Source organism: Hylobates moloch, unplaced genomic scaffold, assembly GCF_009828535.3.
Source record: "Hylobates moloch isolate HMO894 unplaced genomic scaffold, HMol_V3 SCAFFOLD_4, whole genome shotgun sequence".
In the NCBI taxonomy this organism is placed as follows: Eukaryota; Metazoa; Chordata; class Mammalia; order Primates; family Hylobatidae; genus Hylobates; species Hylobates moloch.
Genome location: NW_026652279.1, coordinates 89,054,112 through 89,077,820, shown reverse-complemented (window position 1 = coordinate 89,077,820; position 23,709 = coordinate 89,054,112). Strand labels below are relative to the sequence as shown.

The 23,709-nt window shown below is 39.3% G+C and overlaps 1 protein-coding gene across 1 annotated transcript in view; it reads left to right on the top strand.

Moving 5' to 3' along the window:
• FRY (FRY microtubule binding protein) overlaps positions 1 to 23,709 on the top strand; it is a 461,448-nt gene that overhangs the window by 45,419 nt on the left and 392,320 nt on the right. The window lies entirely within an intron of this gene.

Sequence of the window (23,709 nt, the reverse complement as noted above, 5' to 3'; positions counted from 1 at the left end):
AGATTGCACCACTGCCCTCCAGCCTGGGGAACAGAGCCAGACTCCATCTCAAAAAAAAAAAAAAATTTAGCACAGAAGACTGTAAAATTGCATGTTGTGCTGTCAGGCCTCTCACTTGCTCATTTGAAACCTCATAGTGCCTACTGCACAGGAACAGCCTGTAAATTAGCTTTTCTAATCTTAGGCACATATCAATTATTCACCAGCCCAGCTCTTCTTGTACTTTATCTTATAGAATTCACTGGCAATGTTGCACCACATTTCTAAATCTTAATCTGAAACTGATACATTAATACTAGGTTTCAGTGGCCTTAGGTAGTTCTGCATGTCAGCCGATTCTGAAAATAATTTTTTTCTTTTTCCCTTACTTATGTGAAACTCTATATGAAGGTTAAGAAACAAGCTGCTGGCTGTTATTTTCTACTTTTCAGTATCATCATGAGATCATACATCTGACATATCAGCCATTTAGCTTTTGAGAGAGAACATAGAAGCAAGAAATTCTGCTTAAATTTATTTTAAACACCATATTGTTTGCAGTGTCTAATAAAATAGTATAAAACGTGTTCACTGTTCTTTTCAAATACATGTAATTCAAAATTACACATATTATAGTTATTTTCATTGCATAAGGAGAAAATTATATACAATATCAATATCTGTTGTTTCCATAGGTAAAGCATAAGTAATTATGTTAAGTGTATGCCTGTCAGAAAACATAATATGAACATAAGAAATTCAGCCTATTTATGTTTTTTTAATTAAAAAAATTTTTAAATCATGGATACAAGCAAAAAAACCACTTAATGTCATTAATGGGCCCTCCTGACAGGATAGATAATTGTCCTCAGAGCACCTGAGATAAACGATTTGATGGTTCCTGGAGAGAATCTAGACAGCTCAGAAAAGGAACAGAGACTGCAATTACAATATTAGTAGTATTAATGAGCATGTGTGTGTTATCCTTGGAGTGGTTGGGTGCCCCATGATTCATGCCCAGCCTTCAGTATCTGCTGAATTACTTCTACTCTGTAGTCATGAAAATTAGATAGTGGATGATTTCTCATGAGAAAGATAACATTCTTACAGAGATCTCAGAGCAGTGCCATTTGACATGCTCTGTGTTCATCAGTGTGTCCGAAGATGGGCTCATGAGTGTTGCCCATCAGTGATATTGCTTCTGATTAGCCTAGGTGGGGGAGAGAGTAAGTGAACTATAGTAAGGGGCTTTCATAGTAACATTTTAAAAAAACAAATTAAGGTTTAAGTATATCAAGGATCCAATGAAGAGGCCAGGCACGGTGGCTCACGCCTGTAATCTCAGCACTTTGGGAGGCTGAGGTGGGCAGATCACGAGGTCAGGTGGGCAGATCACGAGGTCAGGAGTTCGAGACCAGCCTAGCCAACATGGTGAAACCCTGTCTCTACTAAAAATACAAAAATTAGCCGAGCGTGGTGGCACATGCCTGTAGTCCCAGCTACTCAGGAGGCTAAAGCAGGAGAATCGCATGAACCCAGGAGGTGGAGGTTGCAGTGAGCTGAGATTGCACCACTTCACTCCAGCCTGGGCGATAGAGCAACACTCCATCAAAAAAAAAAAAAAAGATCCAGTGAAGGAAGTCAGCAGTATCATAAACAGTATCATACTTTAACAACATGCAACATGGAACTTTTTGCCTGCTTCTGGACATCTTCAGAATGGCAAATATATTCTAAAAGTGCATCTTCAGTTTCTTGTAGGATATCACTGAGCATTTTTCACTCTGCCTTTGGTGAGATTATGTTGTATTAAATAAAATATTCTGAAACATTCTAATTTTCATGAATAACTGGATGTTATTTTTGACAATATCCAAATCTTTCTACTTCTTTTGAAGAAGATTTTCATGGTAAGAAATATTAATTTGTTTAGTAAATTTTATTCAGCATCTTTTTAAGCTAAGCACTGTGTTAGGGCTGGGGACACTGGTCACAGTGTCTAGAAAAGTGCTTGTTACATAGAAGATTATTGATATTTAGTGAATAATTGCATAAAAGATGGATAAAATACATCCTTGAGAAGCTTGACAAACTCATAATCTAATAGCTCGCCCGGGAGATAGGAGAAAAAGACATTTGAATAAAAAAATCACAGTGAAGCAGAAGTAAGGGCTAATAGGTCCCAAAAAGTACTATAAGAGAGAGTAGCAAATGAAAATACCTCCAAAAGATATTAAAGTCCAGTGATAGATTTTATTGGCATTTACATTTACAGAAGTTTGCTTCAAGGGGTACTCAAAGTTATAGCAAATTATATTTGCAGGGAAAAAAAATAAAATGAGGTACATTCAGTATGATTTTTTCCCAGAAACAACACTAGAATAGGAATTTGCATTTCTATGCAGTCTTAATTCCCAGTAGTTTTTCAAATAATGAACAAAAGCACCATGTTAAATCAGCCATTTAGCCACCATAAATTATAAACCTTTTTGTTGTGCAGATTAAGCTTCCTGCCATATCAAATTATATTTAATATGACATGGTATTACCCTCAGTTCTCACCTTTATCATCCTCGCTATATTTTACAACAACTACTCAAAAGGTCAAATAATTCATGGAGTGGTAGAATTGAGATTAAGTTGTGATAGGCATCTTTGAGGGAGTTTTTGTAAATACTTGGGTTCCTTGACGGCTTATTTGAGGAACTCACATAGAATATATTTTATTCTTTGCTTTCTTTCTCATTTTGAATTGTTCTGAAGCAGGTATACAGATTAGAAACCTAGTATTGATCTTTCAGTATTTGAAGACAAATCCTTCTATGGGCAACATCTCATCTATAACAGCGGTTTCACCTTGAATTCTAATAAAATTCAGTATAATTATATAAATCAGACCAGTATAAAGGACCGGTATAATTGCATATTTAAATTTTACTATTTGTGCCTTATTTGCCACAGCATTGCTCCCTACTGTTAAGTGCTTTGGTTCCAAGTGCCTAGTATGATTAATTTAAACAGGCCTGGGTTTGAGATGGGATCCATGTGTACCAGCTGTGTGAATTTGCACAATTTACCTAACTTCTTTTGAGAAGGAGCCCCAATATTCCTACCTGTAAAATGAAAATAACAAGGTTTTTATGGGGACTAAAGGAACTAACTGATTCTCATGGTATTCATAGTACAGTGTCTTGCACATGTTGTATGCTTAGTAAGTGTTAGTGATAATAGAGCAAGCTGCTGAAGTTGCAGTGTGCAGCCTGCACAGCTCACTATGGCTGCCGTGATTAGCTACTGCATTTTTCTTTGGGAAAAAGTGATCTGAGATCCAAGCACTTGGTTTATCTAAGGCTTTTAGATTGTGGCTTTAAGTTGGAGTTATAAATTATTGGAAACTTGGGAAAACAAATTAGAGATGTGCAGGGGTGGGAGAGATCTCTCTGAACTGGATCAATCAGAGAAACATCCTTAAAGATTTGATATTTGAAGAATGGGCAGGAGAAAGGATATCCAAGTTAGGGAAAATGTTTTGTACTTACTTGAGTCAAGGTTTAAATGGAATTCAGTGCTGAGCTTGAAGAAAAGGCGTCTTTGTGTAATTTTGACTGGAAGAAAATCAGAAGGAACATGATTTACATTTACATTCCAACTTCTTAGAATTACATTTAAAGAATGGATTACAATCTTGTTAGGAAGGTTCTTCCCTATCCCCAGCCCCTGTGACCCTGAGTTCTAAAAGACTCACTGTTCATCAGGCACACATCTGATATGACACTGTCCACCAAGTGAGGCCCATAAACCCTAGTCCTTGTCTGTGTTCCCATGGAGGGGCCGAGGAGGCTCCACTCTGTGACTCTGACAGTTCTGGTGAAAAGAATGTCCCTGGCCGAGGAGGCAGCAAGGCTGTCTGATGGCTCACTGAATAGCCCTGGGAGTAAGAGCTGTTTCCCACCATGAAAACAGGGACTCCACCCTCAGAAGAAAGCAGCCTTCACAGCTGCTTAACTAAGTAGCCTCATGGGACTTCTGGGAGCTAAAAACCACAGCAGAGCTTTCTCCCCACAGGGCATGGCTCTAAGACAAGAAAAAGAGATAATTTTAGACCACAAACTTTGACCTTGTGAATAAAAGGAGAATAATGTAAATAAAGAAAAATAAGGTGGAAGTAACTCATAACAAGCAGAAAAATGGTAAGATATAAACTACTGAATCCTGAGATCAGGCATAGTTTTTTAAAAAATTGATAGTTTTTTTATTGATACATAATAGAGGTACATGTTTTGGGAGTACATGTGACAGTTGGATACAATCGTATAATGTATAAAGATAAGGGTAATTGGGATATCCATCACCTTAAATAATTATCTTTTCTTTATGCCAGGGACAGTGGAATTATTCTCCACTAGCTCTTTTGAAATGTACAGTAGATTAATGTTAACTATAGTCACCCTATAGTGAGCTGTTGAACACTGGGTTTTATTTCTTCTGTCTAACTGTATGTTTGTACCCATTCAGACATAATTTTTTAAAAGTTCCCTAAACACTAAGATTGACTATTGGAGACTTTAAACCTTAACCTAGCTTTCATTACTTTTTTTTGGCTGGAGTGCAGTGGCGCAATCTCAGCTCACTGCAACCTCCGCCTCCCAGGTTTAAGCAGTTCTCGTGCCTCAGCCTCCTGAGTAGCTAGGATTACAGGTGTGTGCCACCACACCCTGCTAGTTTTTGTATTCCTAGTAGAGACGGAGATGGGGTTTCACCATGATGGCCAGGCTGGTCTTGACCTCCCAGGCTGGCCTCAAGTGATCCGCCCGCCTCGGTCTCCCAAAGTGCTGGGATTACAGGTGTGAGTCACTGCACCCAGCCTCATTACTTTTATTTTATTTGTAATGCTACATGGATTAGGAGCTGCTTAACATTATCTGTTAATTTGACATCTATTATTTCTTTACATTTTGCTTTCAACAGACAGTATGTAATGCCCTGCATACTTCTACCATGAGCATATTTATTCCTTATGGCTGCTGTAATAAATTACCACAAATTTAGTTGCTTAAAGCAATTTAAATTTCTACTACAGTTCTGGAGGTTGGAAGTCAACTGGGTCAGCATGGCTGTGTTCCTTCTAGACTGTAGGGGAATCCTTGTCTTGCCTTTTCCAGCTCCTAGAGGCCAACTGCACTGCTTGGCTCCTGGCCGCATAGACTCTGTCGTCTGTTTCCACGATCACATCTCCTCTGACTCTGACCCTCCTGCCTCCCTCTTACAAGGCCCCTTGGGCTTGCATTTAGGGCCCACATAGATAATCCAGAATAAACTTCCCATCTCAGGGTCCTTAACATCATCTGCAAAGTCCATTTTGCTGTTAAGGTAACATAGACACAGATTCCAGAGATTAGGATTTGGAACTATTTAGCCTGCTACATTGAGGAGTGTGTGAGACCAACAACCTAGACGGAAATCAGATGGTGGAGAAAACGGTGAAGTGTTTTCTCCGTCGGAGAAAGTGGATGGAAGATTATGCATGGTCAGTTTGTCCTTGTACAGAATTCTATAGTCTAATCCATTTTATATGTAACAAATGAAAATGTTTTCAAGTATGATGATCAAAAGGAGTGAGTGTCTCCCTTACCATCCTATAAATATTTTAATACATAGTCCAGTCCATCTTTCTCACTCACTCTGCAGTGTTTGATCCATTACCCAAGGTAACTGAGGGCCCACCACCTACTGGGTGCTCCATGAACCCCAGGCAAACCCCAGTCAAGTCAGCTCATTTCCTGTGGGTACACAGGGTGTCTTTGTCTTATATTTAGCTTATAAATTGGTTGTCAGCTCCATTGCAGAGCAGTAACACGGACTTGTGGTTTAGCACATCACATCCTTTAAAGGACAATAACGTTTTTCTGGCTTCCCCTTGTGGCTCTTGATAACAAGATGGTGTGGAGAGCAGCAGGAAGAGTGTCCAGGGTACAGAGCTGCCCTGGAGTTGGGGCCGAGATAGCAGATGGCACCCTTTCTGTGAGAAGGCTGTTCTGGGGTTGCCGGGTGACTGATGCATCCTGACAGTGCCCGAAGGGTCTGCTTGTGGAGAGGAGGTTGAAATTCAAAATCCAAAGCAGAGTCTCTGCACTGAGGCAGATGGAAGAACTCACTGTAGAAGCTTCACGCTGGGGTGTGCAGCCAAGGGCTTAGAGGTCGGGGCACCTGTGAAACGTGGAAGCCGGAAGGTTGGGAATGGCTTCATTATGCTCAGACAGGTCCCACCCACAGCTCCTTGATGCTGCTGGGGACTCACATTCTCCTCACACTGGAAGTGCTTGTGCCGGGGCAGGGACCCTAAGACCTACCTCTCTGCATCCCATCCTACTTCTGCCAGCCGCATGGATGGTGGAGAGAGCCCAGCTGCCCATGCTCCTCTCTCTGTGGACTGTGAGAAAACCACTCACAAATTGTGTGCTCTCCAATGCATAAGGGGCATTTGTTGATGCCTAATTAAAATTAATATTTATTGAATATCTACTAATACGCCAGACACTATTAGCTCTTTACATGACTTATGCCACTTAATTCTCAGAACTATACATGGAAAGTGCTCCTAGTGCTTTTTTTATTTTTTAATTACAAAAAATGGGCCCAGGGTGATGAAATAACTTGCCCAAGGCCACACAGCTAGTGAGTGGTATAGTTGCCATTAAACCCAGACAGCCTGACATGGAAGCCCACACTTTGCCTGCCCCTGCATCCTGCCAAAAAAAGATGCTGACTCTTTGGTATAGGTATTTAAGAGAATTATAATGATAAGCCAAACACTAACGAGGGCTTTTCGTGTAATTGATTTAATCCTAAGGAAACCCCTGAGGAAGGTTTGCTTATTATCAATAGAGGGACTAAAGCATGGGAGGGCTTAAGTAACTTGCCCAAAGTTCACGTTGATAGTAAGTAGCAGAACTGTGATTTGAAGCCAGGCAGCCTGCCTGTGTGTTCTTAGAAAATGTGTTGTCATTGAGATACAGCAATAACACCAAAGTTATAGGCTAAAATGATGGAATTTATTAAGATTGTGGAAGGCACTGTAATCGATGCAATACAGACATGAATCTGAGACACAGTCTCTTTCATTTCCTCAGTGTGTGCAGCCCCAGATAGATGCATACATGCAGCCAATTATAAGCTCAAATGAATTTTGGAACTTAGAAAACACCATGACAAGAGAGAAAGGGCCTTCTGGTGCCCTAGAAACATTCCTTCTAAGGAGGATGATGTCACCCACATTGCAGCCTCTTCCTTTCAAATTTCGCTGGTTACCTCTGCATATAATAGGTACCTTCCTCTTTAGGATGCTTTCTTCTACCACTCTCTTTTTCTTTCTTTTTTTTTTTTTTTTTTTTTTTTGAGGAGTCTCACTCTGTCGTCCAGGCTGGAGTACAGTGGCATGATCTTAGCTCACTGCAACCTCCACCTTCCAGGTTCAAGCGATTCTCCTACCTCAGCCTCCTGAGTATTGGGATTACAGGCGTGTGCCACCATGTCCAGCTAACTTTTATATTTTTAGTAGAGATAGGGTTTCACTGTGTTGGCCAGGCTGGTCTCGAACTGCTGACCTCAGTTGATCTGCCCACCTCGGCCTCCCAAAGTGCTGGGATTACAGGTGTGATCCACCAAGCCTGGCCTTCTTCTACCACTCTCTGCAGCAAATAAAAGTCTGAGGAAATGCAGACCGTGGTGTGAGTGCGGGCTTAAACTGTGAATAAGGCAAGTTAGTTGGCACCGAGGAGGGAAGTGACCCAGGCACAGTGACCCATGAGTGACAATGCAGGGAGGAAGGCAGGACTATGACAAGGCTGACTGGAGGGGATGGAACTGAGAGGCAGTGATAACGAAGAGTGTGAAATAAATCTGTGATGGACAACAGCAGCAAGTTCCTTAGAGGCCTTGAACAAAGGGAGTAAGAAATTATTGACAGAGGTGAGAAAATGCATACACAAAAGATTCTCTACAGCCCTGTCTTCAGGGTTTACATTTTTGTTTAGAAGAGCATCATTCTTACCTCTTTCTTTAACACAGTTATGGTGAGATTTGGTTGTATTTTTAATTTATGATGACCAGACATGATTTGTGCATGAGAAAGGTATTCCCCACACAAATACATGACAGGAGATATATTCTTTCCCTACTGCTGCTGTAACAAAGAACCACAAACTTAGTGGCTTAAAAGAACACAAATGTATTTCTTACAGTTCTTTAGATCAGAAGTTTAACACAGATTTCACTCAGCTGGGATCAAAGACGCATTCCTTTCTGGAGACTCTCGGGGATAATCCTTTTTCTTGACTCTTCCAACTTCCAGAGGCTGCCTGCTTTCCTTGGCTCTCGGCCCCTTCATCCATCTCCAAAGCCAGGCTAAGTCCTTCTGCTGCCATCTCTCTGGTTCTTTCTTCATAATCACATCTTTTGATATCTGGGTTCTGCCAGTCTTTTGGATGATGCCATTCTCTTCCAAAATTGTGTCCCTAGGCTGTGTGTGTTTCAGCTGGGGAGTTAGCAGTGAAGAGGCAGTGATGATGACAATGAGGCAGAGTTGGCAGGCATGTGGCCAGGCATCAGAAGCACAGGCCGGTGGGAGCAGTTCGGAAAAGAAAGGCACCAAGAGGATGCAGCACCAAGAAGGATGTCCTGATGAGTCTGAACTTTTCATTAGTAAAAAATGTGCTTGTCAAATAAATGAAGTTTAAATGCTACACACAAATACATGGTTTTTATTATGCAGAGAAAATAATTGATGATAAGAAGAGTAAACAAGCTGAACAGATAGATATTTACTAAGCTAGGCATTGCTGATACATTAGCATTGCAAAGACTTTTTAGAAAAATCTGGGTTCTGTTTGACTTATAGAAATGATATTTTCTATATTTATAAGTATGTATTCTTTAAGTATATTTATACTTCCCATCTCTCTATTACACTCCACATTACAACTCTGGGAGAATATAAAAATTGATCTATATCGAATAGAAACATGACTGGCAGCAAAATAGCTTTCCATTAAAAAACAGAGCAAAGTGGACCAAAAGAAGAGGTAAGCAGATTTTATTACACTTATTTTTGTCCACTTCCTCAGTTTTTCCTGATTTATTTGAAAGTTCTAGTCCCATGGCACAGAACTTACATTTGTGGTTAAATAAATATATTCATTGGGCTCAAGTCCATTTAAGGAAAGTAATGCTAATCTTGGTTCAAGTGACATTTTAAAATCTAACATTCTGTATTGGTTTAGTAACTTTAGAGTGCTGTTGTTTTCAGACTTTGCACACAAATCCAATTGCCAGCTCTTCTTCACTTTTCTCACTTCCTATATACCATTAAAGCTTGAATGGGTGCCTTTCCTTCCAGGACAGTATTCTCATCTGTTTGCTATTCTTTTTTAATTCCATTCTTGCCTTTCTGCCTTAGCCATATGTTAGTCTCATACTTTCTCTATGGAATAACTCTCTTTGGCTCAATGGATACGAGAAACCAAGCAAAACTTCACATTTGAAGTAAATTATTGGCCTAGTTTATACACTAAGTCTCTCTTAAAATTCTGTAACTGTTTCTTATTCAGGCACATTAGTGAAATTCTAAATGTCAGCAAGCAGTACCAAAGGCCTGTAGTTATATGCTTTTCAAAATAAAGTATCGCCATTGCCTGCAGTTTTGCATATTCTGGTAAAAGGCGTTAACAGTTTCTTTGTTTCTACCTCAATTATCAAGTGGTATCATGCTCAAAAATTGCTGGAAGATTACTAGGTTTTGGTTAGTAGTTAAAGAAGGCGAGTCTGCTCAGAATCACAAGAACATAGTATAAACTGTTTGAGTTGTGCGTGTTACATGCAGGGGTTAACTCATGTGCCAGTCTCTGGTGACTGGAGCACTGTGCTGAAAATTCTCGGTCTGTGATCAATTAGTAATGTCTGCATGGGTGCAGAATTTGGGAGTGGAAATATATATGCCACATACTTTCTATCTTTGCTAAATCTAGGTGAAGTCAACATAACAGCCTTTAAAAAAAGAGAAAAGCAGCATGACTTGGTGGAAGGGAAGAATTTAGGCTCTCAAATCAGATAGCTCTGGGTCCAAATTCCAACCACACCTTTATCTAGTTGTATGACACTGGGAAAGTTAGTTAACTCTTCTGCAACTTATGAAATGTGTATAATAAAACTGGTATTACATTGTTGTTGGAACAATTAATCAGAACTATACATGTAAAGAAGAACATGGGCCCACAGAGAACCTTCATAAATGATCATCGTAGTGGTTATTTCCTATTTTATCTTCCCACACTGTTACTCACCTTTCTTCCAAGACAGTCTTCAGGTCATGTGGCTCTAGAGGGAGGAAAGGATATTCTAGCCTAAGCCAAGCACATTGTACTCCTCCCAAGCCACAGCCATTGATTCAGAGTGGAGCTTCTGACCCAAATCAGATCAAACCCAGGCCTTCCCTGGAGAATTTCTGAACTGAGGCTGGTGAAAGAGAGACATTTTCTCCCTGTTGGCATGTGGTCCCAGAGCCATGGGTTCTCCTCCATGTGACAAGCCCTGTCTACATTGTCAAGAAGAAAGTCAGAATGCCACATACGGAATTCTAGTTCCGGTGACTGGGGCCCCCAGAGACCTAGACAGTTTCCTCCCAAGGTCTGGGACTTTGGTCATCTTTTCCTTTATTCATTAAAGCACCATCCCTCACCCCCATCCCATATACCCATTGTCGGCTGTAGATTTCTGATGGCCTTTAACTTTAAACGAGGTCCAGACTCAAAACACTTCTGACTAATATAGTAGTTATTATTATGTCTGTTTTTTAAGAAGTTTGATTTCTGTAGATTTATCACCTAATTACTGTATTGCTCCTCTCTTGACATTTTTCCTGTCTTCCTGGTACAAGGAAGCCTCAAAACCCAAAGTGGTTTTCAAAAGCTTTTCTTATAAACATGTCATATTAAGTAACTGAGCTATAAATATTTACTGATGATTACATATTGGGAGATTTATTGCTTGGAGTGGCCTAAGTAGATAAAAATTTATTTCTTAAAATAGGCATGATTGAGTGGTCTCTTAGAAAACTTTTGTGCCATAGAGTGTAAAACAAAGCCACAGTCATTATTTTGAATCTGTTCAAGCAACTCAGCTCTCCACAAAGAAAGCTCTGCTCCACCTGACAAACTGTGCCCAGCATGTGCTGATGCTGGGGGTCCCTGTGTCCCCAGGATTGCCTCAGCCAAATGCATCAGCATGGTGGAAACCAGAAGCAGAATGCATGGCACTCTCAGCCCATGGTGTCTCATCCCCATCACCGCACCCCTCCCACTCCAGTGTCTGGCCATGGCTGGTCTTCCAAAAATGTTTGATTGATCAGAACCACAAATATCAAGAGAACAGCACATTAAACATTAAACTAATGCATCTGTCCCCTGAATCTCACCCCAACAATTGTCTCTCCCTCACCAACAACCTCTTCACGTTTTTTTTCTGTCTAAGAGCACTTTCTTTCCTATACTCAAAAATGCTGTTCTCAGCTCTCTTAAGAAGAAGCTTCACTTTGCCTTGCTTTTCATTCTGAGATTTTTTGATAATCTGGGTAGAAAAATCAGATCCACTGTTTTCAGTTTATTACTCACAAAAAAATGACCCTTGCCCTTGAGAAATTACCTATATTATTTTAGAAATCCACACAGGTGAAATAGTTGAAAAAAGTCACCAATTCACACTCTCATAATTAGGAAAACTGAAAAGGAGGCAGCCACATAAGAGTCCTTTTTCTTGTCTGTTTTCCTCATTGTGGCACTAAGCATGAGTAGACCAAACATTTGCTTGTTAATTTGCACTTTAACTAAATGCCTACTTGATCCTGACAGCCTTTTACACCAATTCAGCTTCTCCTTGTTTTTCAGTCATTTCACCTTTGTTGGTTATTATTATTTGTAATAAATAAATTAAAAGAATAATTTTATTCTTTATAAAGTCTTCATGAACCAAATTTGAATTGAGTTTTTATAATTACCTCTATGCCTCCAGATATACATTAAATACTTAGTTGATATTTGATAACTGAATAGGGAATTACAGAGAAACTAATGTCTTTCAGAATCTGTTAGTCTAATGAGAAACACTGGGCAAACTCAGTTATTTTATAATTTCCCAAAGAACACACAAATTAATTTAATGAACTTTCACTTTAAAGCTGAACTAGAGTGCATTACTCAGTGTGACTGAAATTTTTGTGCCCCCTCCCAAAAAACACACAGAGAAATATAATGTATGATATGAGCACTGTAGACAAACAGAATATTCTGGGCAGTAACGTGATCTGGTTCATATAATTTCAGAATTTCGTGACCTATAAGAGTCTTTAGTCTGAGTGTTTCATTTTACAGATGAGGAAACTGAAGCACAAAGGGAAATGACCACCCACAATTACACACTTAACTAGTGGAGAGCTGTGGATCCTCAAACCCCACGTGACCACTTTGTCAAACAACTAGGATGAAATACAATAAACCGAGCATGAAACTTTTTGCGCAGTTTATCTTCTTGATGCTACAGAGCTATGCCATGGTGCTAAAAAACAGTAGAGTCAGAGTCAGAGAGTCCAGCTTTGAATTCCAGCACTCTTCATAATCATGGGCCTGAGGCACACCGTCCAGCCTCCCTGAGCCTCAGTGTTCACATCTGTGGAATGAGTGTGATGGCCACCTCCCAAAGTGGATTTCAGTGTCCACTGAAACCATATGTGTTAAAATATTTTGTAAATTGTAAAGCTTCATGTAAATGTGAGGTTTCATTTTTTTGTTGTTGTTGGAATCTTTAGTTGGCTCAAGGCCTAAGAACATCAGTTACATGGAATTTCTGGTAGCATTACACAAATGTCAGCTGAGGGCCAGGTGTGGTGGCTCACGACTGTAGTTCCAGCTACTCGGGAGGCTGAGGCCAGAGGATGGCTTGAGCCCAGGAGTTCAAGGTTACAGTGAGCTATGATTGCACCACTGTACTTTAGCACGGGCAGCAGAGCTATGACCCTGACTCAAAAAAAAAAAAAGAAAAGAAAAGGAAATTTCAGTTGAGGAAATGCAGGATACACCTGATTTTACTCTATAGTTACTTAATAATGAGATTTTAAAATACTGTATAAGTAAAGGGTGCTTTTAGAGTAAGCTTTCAAAAGAAGTGTGTGTGTGTTTTTAAGGCTTTTCATCCAGAGCAATAAAGAAAAACATTAGAAAGTCTTCTGATTCATTTCTTAGCCAGGTGTCAAGTTTTTTATTATTTGCTCTGAGATGAGCACTATTAACTAACTTTTATTTCTCTGTCAAAAACTGAATTCTCATCTCTATTCTCCTCCTGCTCAAATTTGGCAGCTCTGCATGACTCAGTCACGGCGGTTGGGAATGTTGCTCCCCTCCCTCAGCACTGAAAACGGTGAATAGATGTATTATTGCTGCTTGCAAAGTAATAGAATGTAGCTGCCATGGGAAAATTTAAATGGTCGCAGTAACAATAACAATAACAATAACAACGCAGCCTGCCTGTCTTTCTTCTTGTGTTCCAGAGCAGAAAGGGAGCTACCACCAGCTGCGCAACTCAGTGGCTACACAAAATGCAAATTTCCCTGGCTTTGAACATGGAGATTGTCCAACATCTAAAGAAAATTGTCTAAATAAAAGAAAGAATAAGAATTTTGGGGTGAAACAGTGCCTTTTCCAACGTTAAGTTTCAATTGCAAATCTTCACAAAGTTAATCCTGTTTTCCTGCAGCAACAGGGGAATAATTTATCATTCAAATCATTGAAACCCAGAGACAATCACCAAACTTTATTTTAGTCAATGGTTTCATGTTTCATATCAGGAGCAAGTGTTTTCTACAAAGGGTAACAATTTGATTTGAATTTTACCTATTTTTTTGTGCGTTGACTGCCCTTGATTTTGAATAATGTGAGAAAAAGTAGGAAAGAAAGCGAAAGGCAAAGAATATTATTCATAAAGCCAAGTTTGAATGTCTGTATCACAACATGTGCTCATAAGGTTAGAAATATTTAAGTGCATATTTAGGTGGTTTGGTTATAGAAATTAAAAAGACATGAGCTGTAAATAGTGAAAAGACATTTTAGAACTTAGGAAAGGGAGATTATGTATGTAAAGTACGTACCGTGGGTATTCATGGTGTTGGACTGAATTTCAGTTGCCCAGCTTCTATGCAGACGCCTTCCTCCTTTTAATCTAGTGATATTGTCCAATTCCCTGGTCACCCTTTCTCTTCATATCTTACTAAGACATCTCTGGTAGTAACTAACTCCACTGACCTCCCTACTTTCCCCAGTTGTTCTCTGGGTACCATACTCCTGATTTCTTCATACTCCACTGGCTTCTTCTTTCCTATCTTCTCTGATAGCTTCTCCTCCCTTGCCCAACCACTAAATGCTGACTGCCCCAAGACACTGGGTCCCAAAACCCCTCCTGTTCATTATCTATGAGGTCATCTCCTCCAATTCCATGTGCTAGTAATACCCAAATCTATATCTCTGGCACTGGCCTATCCCCAAAATATTCAACTCAAGTCCTAAATGCCTCTGTGTGGACATCTTGGAGACATTGCAGGTTTAACCTGGCCAAAATAAAAGTTGATTCTCTATCACATACCTGTTCCTCCAGTTTTCCTGTTTCTGTAGATAACACCAACATCCAACATCCAGACAAAAAAACTAAGGCTTATTCTTGATTATTTTCTTATTTTCACCCTCTGCATTCAGTCTATCCTATCAAACCTACCTCCCAATCAGATCCCAATCTATCTAATCCTTTCTGTTTCCATTATCAACACGCTAGTCCTAATCACTGTTTGCTCTTGCCCTCGCCTATTGTAAGAGCCTCCCGGTTTTGTCTTCCTCCTCCTATTCGTGTCTCCCTTCAGTCACTTCTTCACACAGCAATGATCTTTTAAAATAATAATAATATTGTATCACATTCTCCTCCCCATTTATAATACCCCTGTGGCTTCCTATCTCATTTGCAATGAAATCCAGACTCTGCCTGTTTACGAAGCCCTGACATCATCTGGGCCCTGTCTAGTTCTCCAATATCATTTTGCATTGCTCTTCCCTTTTTACACCCCACCCAAACTCTAGTTTACTTTTTATTTTTGTAACACACCAAGCGTGCTACTACCATAGAGCCTTTGCATGCGTGTGTCTGGGCTGGATGCTTTTGACCCTAATATGTGCGTGGCTGGATTTTTAACATTCGTGTGTCAGCCTCATTCTCTCCTCATAGACATCTCCCTGACACCTAGCCTATTAGGTTGGTGCAAAAGTAATTCGGGTTTGCCATTACTTTTTCACCAGCCTAATAAAACAGTGACGTCTGTCATGTTACTATGCCTTAATTCTCTGTGATGTATTTGTTGTACTATTCGACATTTTCTTATGTATCTATTTTTCCTTTTTAGTTTGTATGTGCATGCTCACACATAATCACATTATCAGCTTATGAGAACAGGGGTCTTGCGGTCTTACTGCAATAACCTCAGTGCTTGAAACAGTGCACATAGTAGATGCTCAAAAAACACATTTTGAACAAATGAATAAACCAATTTGAGCAGCAGGAAAATCTGTTAAATGGGAAATAAGCGACATTTTATCTTTTATTTCATGGTGAGGTCTTGGCTGATTTAGCCAAATTTCTAAGGACTAACCGAGAAAATAAAACTGAAACACATCATTTGGCCGATTTGTTTCAGTGAAACCCCTTTCTTCTGAGTTTGTGATCAAGCCCACCATAAAGAAGAGACATGATGGCACTGTAAATCCGATAAATTTCTGATGAGCTACATGGCAGTTTAATGCAACTTGGTGACATGACCCTTATGCTCTTACCACTGCTGGGTCCTCATTCATGTAATGAGACTGTAGACCAAACTCTAAGTAGGTTCTGACAAAGATGGAAAGCTTGGAGTACTAAGAACTGCTCCAGTAATACTCCAGTTCTTTTCCCACTCTTTCCTCCTTTTTACTGATGCAAGATGAAATGGGAAGTACAGCAGGACAAGGAGTGCGATTCGTCCTCAGAGTAGCTGTATTACGGGTTCTCACCTGGCTGGAACTCCTGTTTGCGTGGGATTATCTGACGCTCAGCTAAGATACACTGTTTCCCTAAGGCAATTTCAGAGGCCAAGCTCAAAAGTGACACATTTAGAAATTCAGGAGCAAAGAACTTTCTATTTATTTGTCGATGGAGTACTATTTATGGCATTTTAATCATGTGGCACTCTTAAGACTGTAATTATAGAGGTCTAAGAAGAATATAGAACATTTCTTCTGACTTATCCTTTTGAGATTTAGAATTGAAAATAGTTTGATCTCTTTTTTCAGCCCCCTCGGAGATAACTTACACGACCTTTAGCCAATTCCCCATTCTTCCTTTCTCATTTCACAATTGCAAATGCTCCTGGGTAGTTTTCCTCTGTTTTGAGCCCCACCCTTCCTGTTGCTACACAGATGAACTGGATTACATAAATTGTCAATTTCTCAGCTGTGAAAATGAAAAAGACAGGACAACAGTAGCAAGAAATGAGGACAGCTGCTTCTAGCACCTGGGATTTAGGGTTAGATGATGAAGAGAGAATCAAAAGGAAATAGGTGAAGTTAGCACAAGTAAAAAGTTAGACACATTTCTATTACTTTAATACAAACTCTGTTAACAGTTGGGTATATTTCCTTCAGAGATTTGTACTCATTATATTAGAGTGGAGTTATTTGGGTTTTTGTTTTTCCTTTATGCCTACTTATAATTTACATGCTCTTATCCTTTGTTTTATAATATTTATGAGTTGCAGTTATTATTTTAATATTTCATGTTAACTTGACTTTTAAATATGGAGTCAGTTTTAAGTTTGTGCGTTTTAAAGGGGCATATTTGCATTTCTGACCCACAAAGGCTAACATCACTTGTGACAATTAATTTTCACTCATCTAAATTTTGCAATTTTTTTAAACCATAACAGGTTTAATAATGATAGGTATCCACTAAACATCCAGCTCTTATCACGTCACCTGTAGCTTCCCGTGGAAATTTTCTACGAAGCAAACATTGGCTAGTATTACAGAGATTTCCTTTTCAAGTCCTCATGTTTAATCAACTCCATTTACCTGTGTGGCTTTAATAATCGTAATGCCAACTCCATCTCCCCAGAGTGAGGTAAACAGTATGTATGGGCATAATTAGCAAATCATTTGGTTGTAAGATGTTGTATGATCCACATATTTGGTTTTCTTTAATGAGGCATTCCTCTCCAGACACGTTAGTCACTTCCCAAAATGCTCCTTTGCAAGTAGCTATAGAAACAGCAAATAATGAACTAAAAAAGGTGTGCTGCATGTGGGACACCAGAGGGCGGTAGAGTAATGTTATAATGTGCCTCTGCTTTTTTCTCTTAGCTTTGCTATTAAAAAATTAAAGCTTTTAAAATAATACACTACCTTGTCTTGAAGACATTTATTTGAAGTTATACGATATAGCTTTATGATTTGAGTCAAACATTTATTGTTATTTATCATTCCAGTCAGCATCTTCTCAAAAGCAGGTTTTTTATTCCCATGCTGAATTTTAGAAAAGAAATTCTAACAATAGTCCTCCTCTTAGACTTTTTTTTTAAGGAAAACACATTATTCTTCCAAGATTGTGACTTTGCCCTCTCCCAAGAGACAGTCACGTGTGTTAAAACGTTTAGTAGTTCTAGTCTGCTAGATATAGAGGAAATGAATTATTTCTAAACTTACTTTTAGAACCACAGAATTTGGGCATTTGATCAGTATTTGTCTACTGTTGAATTTAAAATAAAACATATGAATGTATCAGGATAAAGTGGCAGTGCTGCAAAAATTAGAGTGAAGTGCTGAAAAAAGTTAGAAAATTAAATTTGCATTTATTAATAATAACCATTTTAGTTTAGCTAGAAGGTTTATTTTCTAGTGTTAAGCTGTCTTAAAAATCAGAAGTATTTTTGTTCAACATAGTTTACTGAAAAGTGTATATAGAATGCCTAATATGTATGTGCCTAAAATTGCTCTTAGTGACCAAAGATTCACATGCTGGGTGTGGTGGCTCACGCCTGTAATCCCAGCACTTCAGGAGGTAAGAGGTTTCCTTGAGGCCAGGAATTCAAGAGCAGCCTAAGCAACATAGCAGGACCCTGTCTCCACAAAACTTTTACAAGCAGCCAGGTGTGGTGGTATGTGCCTGTAGTCCTAGCTGCTTGGGAGGCTAAGGCAGGAGGATTGCCTGAGTGCATGTGTTCAAGGCTATAGTGAGCAATGATTGTGCCACTAGACTCCAGCCTGGGTGACAGAGCGAGATCCTGTCTCAAAACAAAAAATCAAACCCAAAAACCACAAAAAAATTCACATGACAACTTATGTAATCTGAGGTATAAATCACACATACCAAACATGAAATTCCGCAAATGTGTATCAGATAAAATACTATGTGTTTAAAGGATGGGGATGCTACGTGGCTGAAGGGTTAGGGGAGACTGGCGGAATGGAAGGAACTAGCTGAGCTTGAAGGATGGGGTAGGATCTAATTCAGCAGAAAACAAATTATAGCAGAATAACCATGGCCAGAAAGGGAGAGACGACACAAATGCATGTGCAGCAATATATCAAGCATCTGTTCTTCATTTTTCCACAGGGAGGTCCCATCTAGCATTGTAAAGGGCATTGTTTTTATGTTATTTATTTGTCTTTCATGTTGTGGTTTGTATTGGTTTGGGTTTTTTGGTTGTTTTCTTTGTATTCTTTTACCAGAAAACAAAAACAGCCTTTCAGAGGGCAAATCATTCCCCATCCCTGATATGATCAGTATATTTTCCAGCTTTTCCCAGCTCTGATCCAGCCAGATGAGAGTGCTGCTGTAATGTCCAGCGCTATAGCTGGGCAGCCTCAGGGAGAGCAAAGGTTCAAGTCCTCAGCCTTCCCGCAACGCTGCATCCAGGTGGATGCCACAGATCTTTCGATGCTGTGCCCTGTACACTGGGAAAGTGTCTATTTCCCTCTAGGGACTGAGGTTCTCAAGGTAAAATCATGGCCTGATGTCCACTTTGTAGTCCTAATGCTCAATGCACATTAGGAAGTCAGTATTTCTTTTTTTAATGTAATTATCTATTTATTAGTCCAAGATCAGTGTAAATGTATTGTAGAAAATTATAAAATACATATAAGAAAAATAATTTTTGAAAAACATTGTAATCCTACAACAGTTTATTGGTATTACCTTAGTGCCTATCCTTCCAAACACTTTCTGTCCATCTCTATATTTATCTGTTTTGCTATGTATCTACCTATCTAGGTATTTTTAAACTGAGATTAGACTATACACACTGTTTTATAGCCAGTGTTTTCTCATTTAATAATCTCCACATTTCCATGTTAGTAAGTATTGATCTTAAATGATTATTCCTATCAACAAACTTGCTGCACCTGGATCTGGAGATTCAGAATCTCCAGGGTTATGGTTCTGGAATTTGTATTTTCACAAGCATCTGAATGCTCATATTCTAGTCACTGATTTACACCATCATTTTGGGGAGCCAGAATAGATTTCCACTGTCTAGACAGATATATTGCATTTAGCCAATCCCTACAGTTCAGTTTTTTCATTATCATGAGGCAGGTCACAAAGATCATTAAGTGATGAGCATTGTAAGTTAAGGTGATAGACATGCTAAATCTCTATAAATGTCAACACAGATTTATTTATGGTTAATATAGGAAGTTAAAAATCTATGCCCAGTCTTGACAAATGAGGCTTTTTGGTTATAAGGTGGTTATCCCAAAACCACAAAGCAAAATCATAAAATGAACAGAACTGCAGGGGTGTGTCTTTCTTCCTTCCCTCCTTCCTTCCTCCCTTTCTTTTTTTTTTTTTTTTTTCTCTCAGTTGTGGGCCATGGGAACATAAATCCAGGTGTGGGTAGCCAGATGACTCAAGTCCCCAGATTTGGTGCTCCCTCCTCTGTTTATATGGACACAGTGACTAGTTTTGCCTTTCTCAATCCTTTTGACCTCTGCTGACAGATTCTTTCATAATCCTGCTGATTTAGTTGTAATGAAACAACCCTGCCCAGCCCACATTATTTCATCTCACTATGCATTAGCATGACTGCTACAGTTCTGCAAGTTCTGGGCTGCCTCAGGGAAAAAGTCTGCCCATAATTTTTTCATAACTATTTCTTTCCTTTCAATTACATTTTGTAGCTCCCCCAGTTTCATGATGTAATGTTAGTGGAATTAAACTTGATCAGCTTAAAATTAAGTAATTAATTACATGAAGCTTCAATAATAGTTACAAATTGCTCCCTACCTATCTGGGTGACACCCGGTGACAGTGAATTTCACAGTGCTATGAGGGACAGATGGCAAAGCTCCATTTGGCCTGTCATTTAAAGTATTTAGGTAATTAGGTTAAAAAAACGTTTTCAAAGAACTCAGATGGGCCACATTTGTCCAGCAGGCTATATATGAATGCCTGGACACCATTTAAGACATAATATTACTGGATGCTGTTTGGGCACAATAGATAGTGCTTAAACGTCTGTTTATTTCTGTCTGTTGAGATCTTGCTTAGTAAGTGCCAGGTACTGTGCTAGGCACCAGAGATTCTGTGGTGAACAAGAGAGACATAGTCCCTGTCTTCATGGAATTTACAGTCTAAGGGACCAAAGACAAAAAAAAAAAAAAAAAACACAGGCAATTCCTCTAAGTACAGTAAAGAGAATACATAAGAAAAGCAATTAACCCAGACTTTTAGTGGTAGGAAAGGCTTCTCCTGTGAGTAATGTCCAAAAAGAAATCTAAAGGACAAATAGAAACAGGCCAAGAGAGGGCAGAAGATGTCTAAGGCAAAAGGACCAGTATCTAGAAAAGTTCATGAGCCACCACCATGCTACATTCAAGGTACTGTAAGAAGCTGGCTGAGACTCAGCATGGAGCTGGCTCTGAGCTGAAGCTGGGTGGGCATGCCAGGCCAGGATACCAGGTTCTTGGAAGCCCTGGCGAGGAGTTTGGACTTTATTATAAGGACAAAGCAGCGCCACTGAAAGTTTTTTAAGGAGAAGAGTGTTATATTTATGTTTTTAAAAGATCACTTTTGTCAAAGTAGGAGGAATGGGTTGAAAAGTTGCAAGATGAGAGGAAAGGAGATCAGACAAACTGTCCTGCAGTCATCCAGCTGAGAGATGCTGCTGACCCATTAGAGAAAGGATTCCTTAATTTTTTTTACATTCATCAGGTGTAACTGTTTAGCTTATTATATTACACAGCTCGTAACATTGCATTTGGCTCATACTGTTTCTGCCAGAAGCCAGGCGCTTTTCTATGCAGTCTCTGTGTTTTTGGAGCTTACATTCAAGTGAAGAGAGATAGAAAGTAAACACATTTTAAAATTAATACAATAGCATTTTTCACAATAGCCAACAGGTGGAAACAACCCCGATGTCCATAAGGAGGTAAACAAAATATGGTATACATACAATAGAATAGAATATTATTCAGCCTTAAAAGGAAGGAAGTTCCAGCACATGCTACAACATGGATGAACTCTGAGGACATGATGGTGATGATGTTTGCACAATATGAATGTACTTAATGCCACTGAATAGTACATTTAGTAATGATTAAAATGGTAAATTTTATGTTATCTTTATTTTCTCACAATTAAAAAAATGTCATCCTTCCCCACAGCCAAACATTCTGTGAAGCTGTGGGGCAAAGAAATGCAAAAAGAGTGGTCCAAAACTATGTTTCAGGTAGATTTTTTTTTTTTTTCACTAGGAAAAATTAACACAGGTTGTGGTAATTTATATGAAGAAATCAACCAGAGGATGCAGTGGAGAGCAATTTGGAGGGGCAGGTGCGGGCTGGGCACTTTGTTTAGGTGGAGTGGTAAGAGAAACCCTCTCTGAAAAAGTGGCATTGAAGCTGAAACCTGAAAGGAAGGCAGCAATGCACAGATCTGGTAAAGGAATATTTTGGGCAGAGAAAACAGCAGGGAACTAGGCCCTAAGGTTGTGATGAGCTTGGCAGAGAAAAGGGCTAAAGAATAGTGAAGAAGAAGCTAATGGTAGGAAATGAAGTGAGAGAAGAAGGCGGGAAAGAGGTTCTAAAGGCCTAAAAGGTCACAGAAAGCAGGTGGGTTTTATTCTCATTGCAGTGGAAGGCACTAGAAGTTTTTAAGCATACCAGTGATAAGATCAGATTTTTTAAACAAAAAGATCACCCTGCTGTAAGGCGATAGGCAGAGGTGGAGGCAGGAGGCCTTGGAGGCTGTCAGAGTGAGAGATGAAGGGGAGATACAGAAAGGAGAATGCATTTGAGAGCTACTTAGAGGGCAGATTCCGCAGGACTCAGTGTTGATTGACTGTTGAGAGTAAAATACTTGATTCCCCTGTGTCTAGCCTGGGCTTCTGGATGAACACTGGTGCCACCCTAGTGGTCTAGTTGGTAGAATCCTGTGTTCACACTGTTGAGGCCTGGTTCAGTTTCTTATGAGAAAAGCAGTATTTGGAAGGAAATGTGTAGTAACAGGTTAGAGCATTGAACTCCAGGTCAGAGAAGCCTGGGTTTGAGTGAGCACCGCTTCCTGACTTCGGAAAAAGATATTTCGTCTTTGCCGGGCGCGGTGGCTCACGCTTGTAATCCCAGCAAAAAAAAAGATATTTCGTCTCTTTTATTTTCTAGTCTCTGAAGTGAGGCTAATAATATGAACTCTGGGCGAAATAGGCTCCCTAAAAATGATTGATGCCCTTTCCCCCTGTGAGCCCCCCTCACCAGCTTCACCAAAGGAAAACCATGAGCTCAAAAGGCAGCAATACAAAATCTTGCCTGAAGTATCTGTCAGGCAGATCTCTGAAGACACCCCAATGCATGCACTTTCCTAAAGAAGCTGAAAAAGAAAAAAGAAAGTATTGACTTGCTGCTTGCCCCTAAGCCCTAGGGAAGTTGTGCATCTAAACTGCCAGACACAATCAACCACGAACACCTAAAGCCTTCTGTCAACAACAACAAAAAAGTGTTAAGTAATGGGGGGAAATAGAGATCTCATTCACAATAACAAAAGCTACACGATATCTAGGAATAAATCTAAAAGACATTCAAGTCCTTATGGAGAAAATTATAAAATATTACTGAAGAATGTAAACTCAGATGCAAATAAAAAGAGAGATACACCACTCTTAGAAAGATTCAATAGCAAAATCAGTTTTTACCAAATTGATTTTAAAACTCAATAAAATTCCAGTCAAACTCCAAGTAGGTTTTGTGTGGGTGTGTGAGGGTGTGGAATTTTACAATCTGATCCTAAAGTTAATACTGAAAGCATGAAAAAGAAATACCTAAAACATGTGTGAAGACCTGTCCGGAGAAGCTTACTCTATATCAAAACATATTTTAAAGCCATAATAATTGAGTCAGAGTAGTGTTGGTGCAGAGATAGAAACATAGACCAAACAAAATAGAAAGCACAGAGTGTATTCATGCATATACAGAAACCTGATACATGCTACTTGATACTGACATTGCAGGTCAAGTAGGGGAAATGATTGATAATCAGTAATGGTGCTGGGATATTTGGTTTTCTATATGAAAAAATATATGTGTGTGTGTGTGTGTATATGTGTACTTTTTAACCTCATACCACATA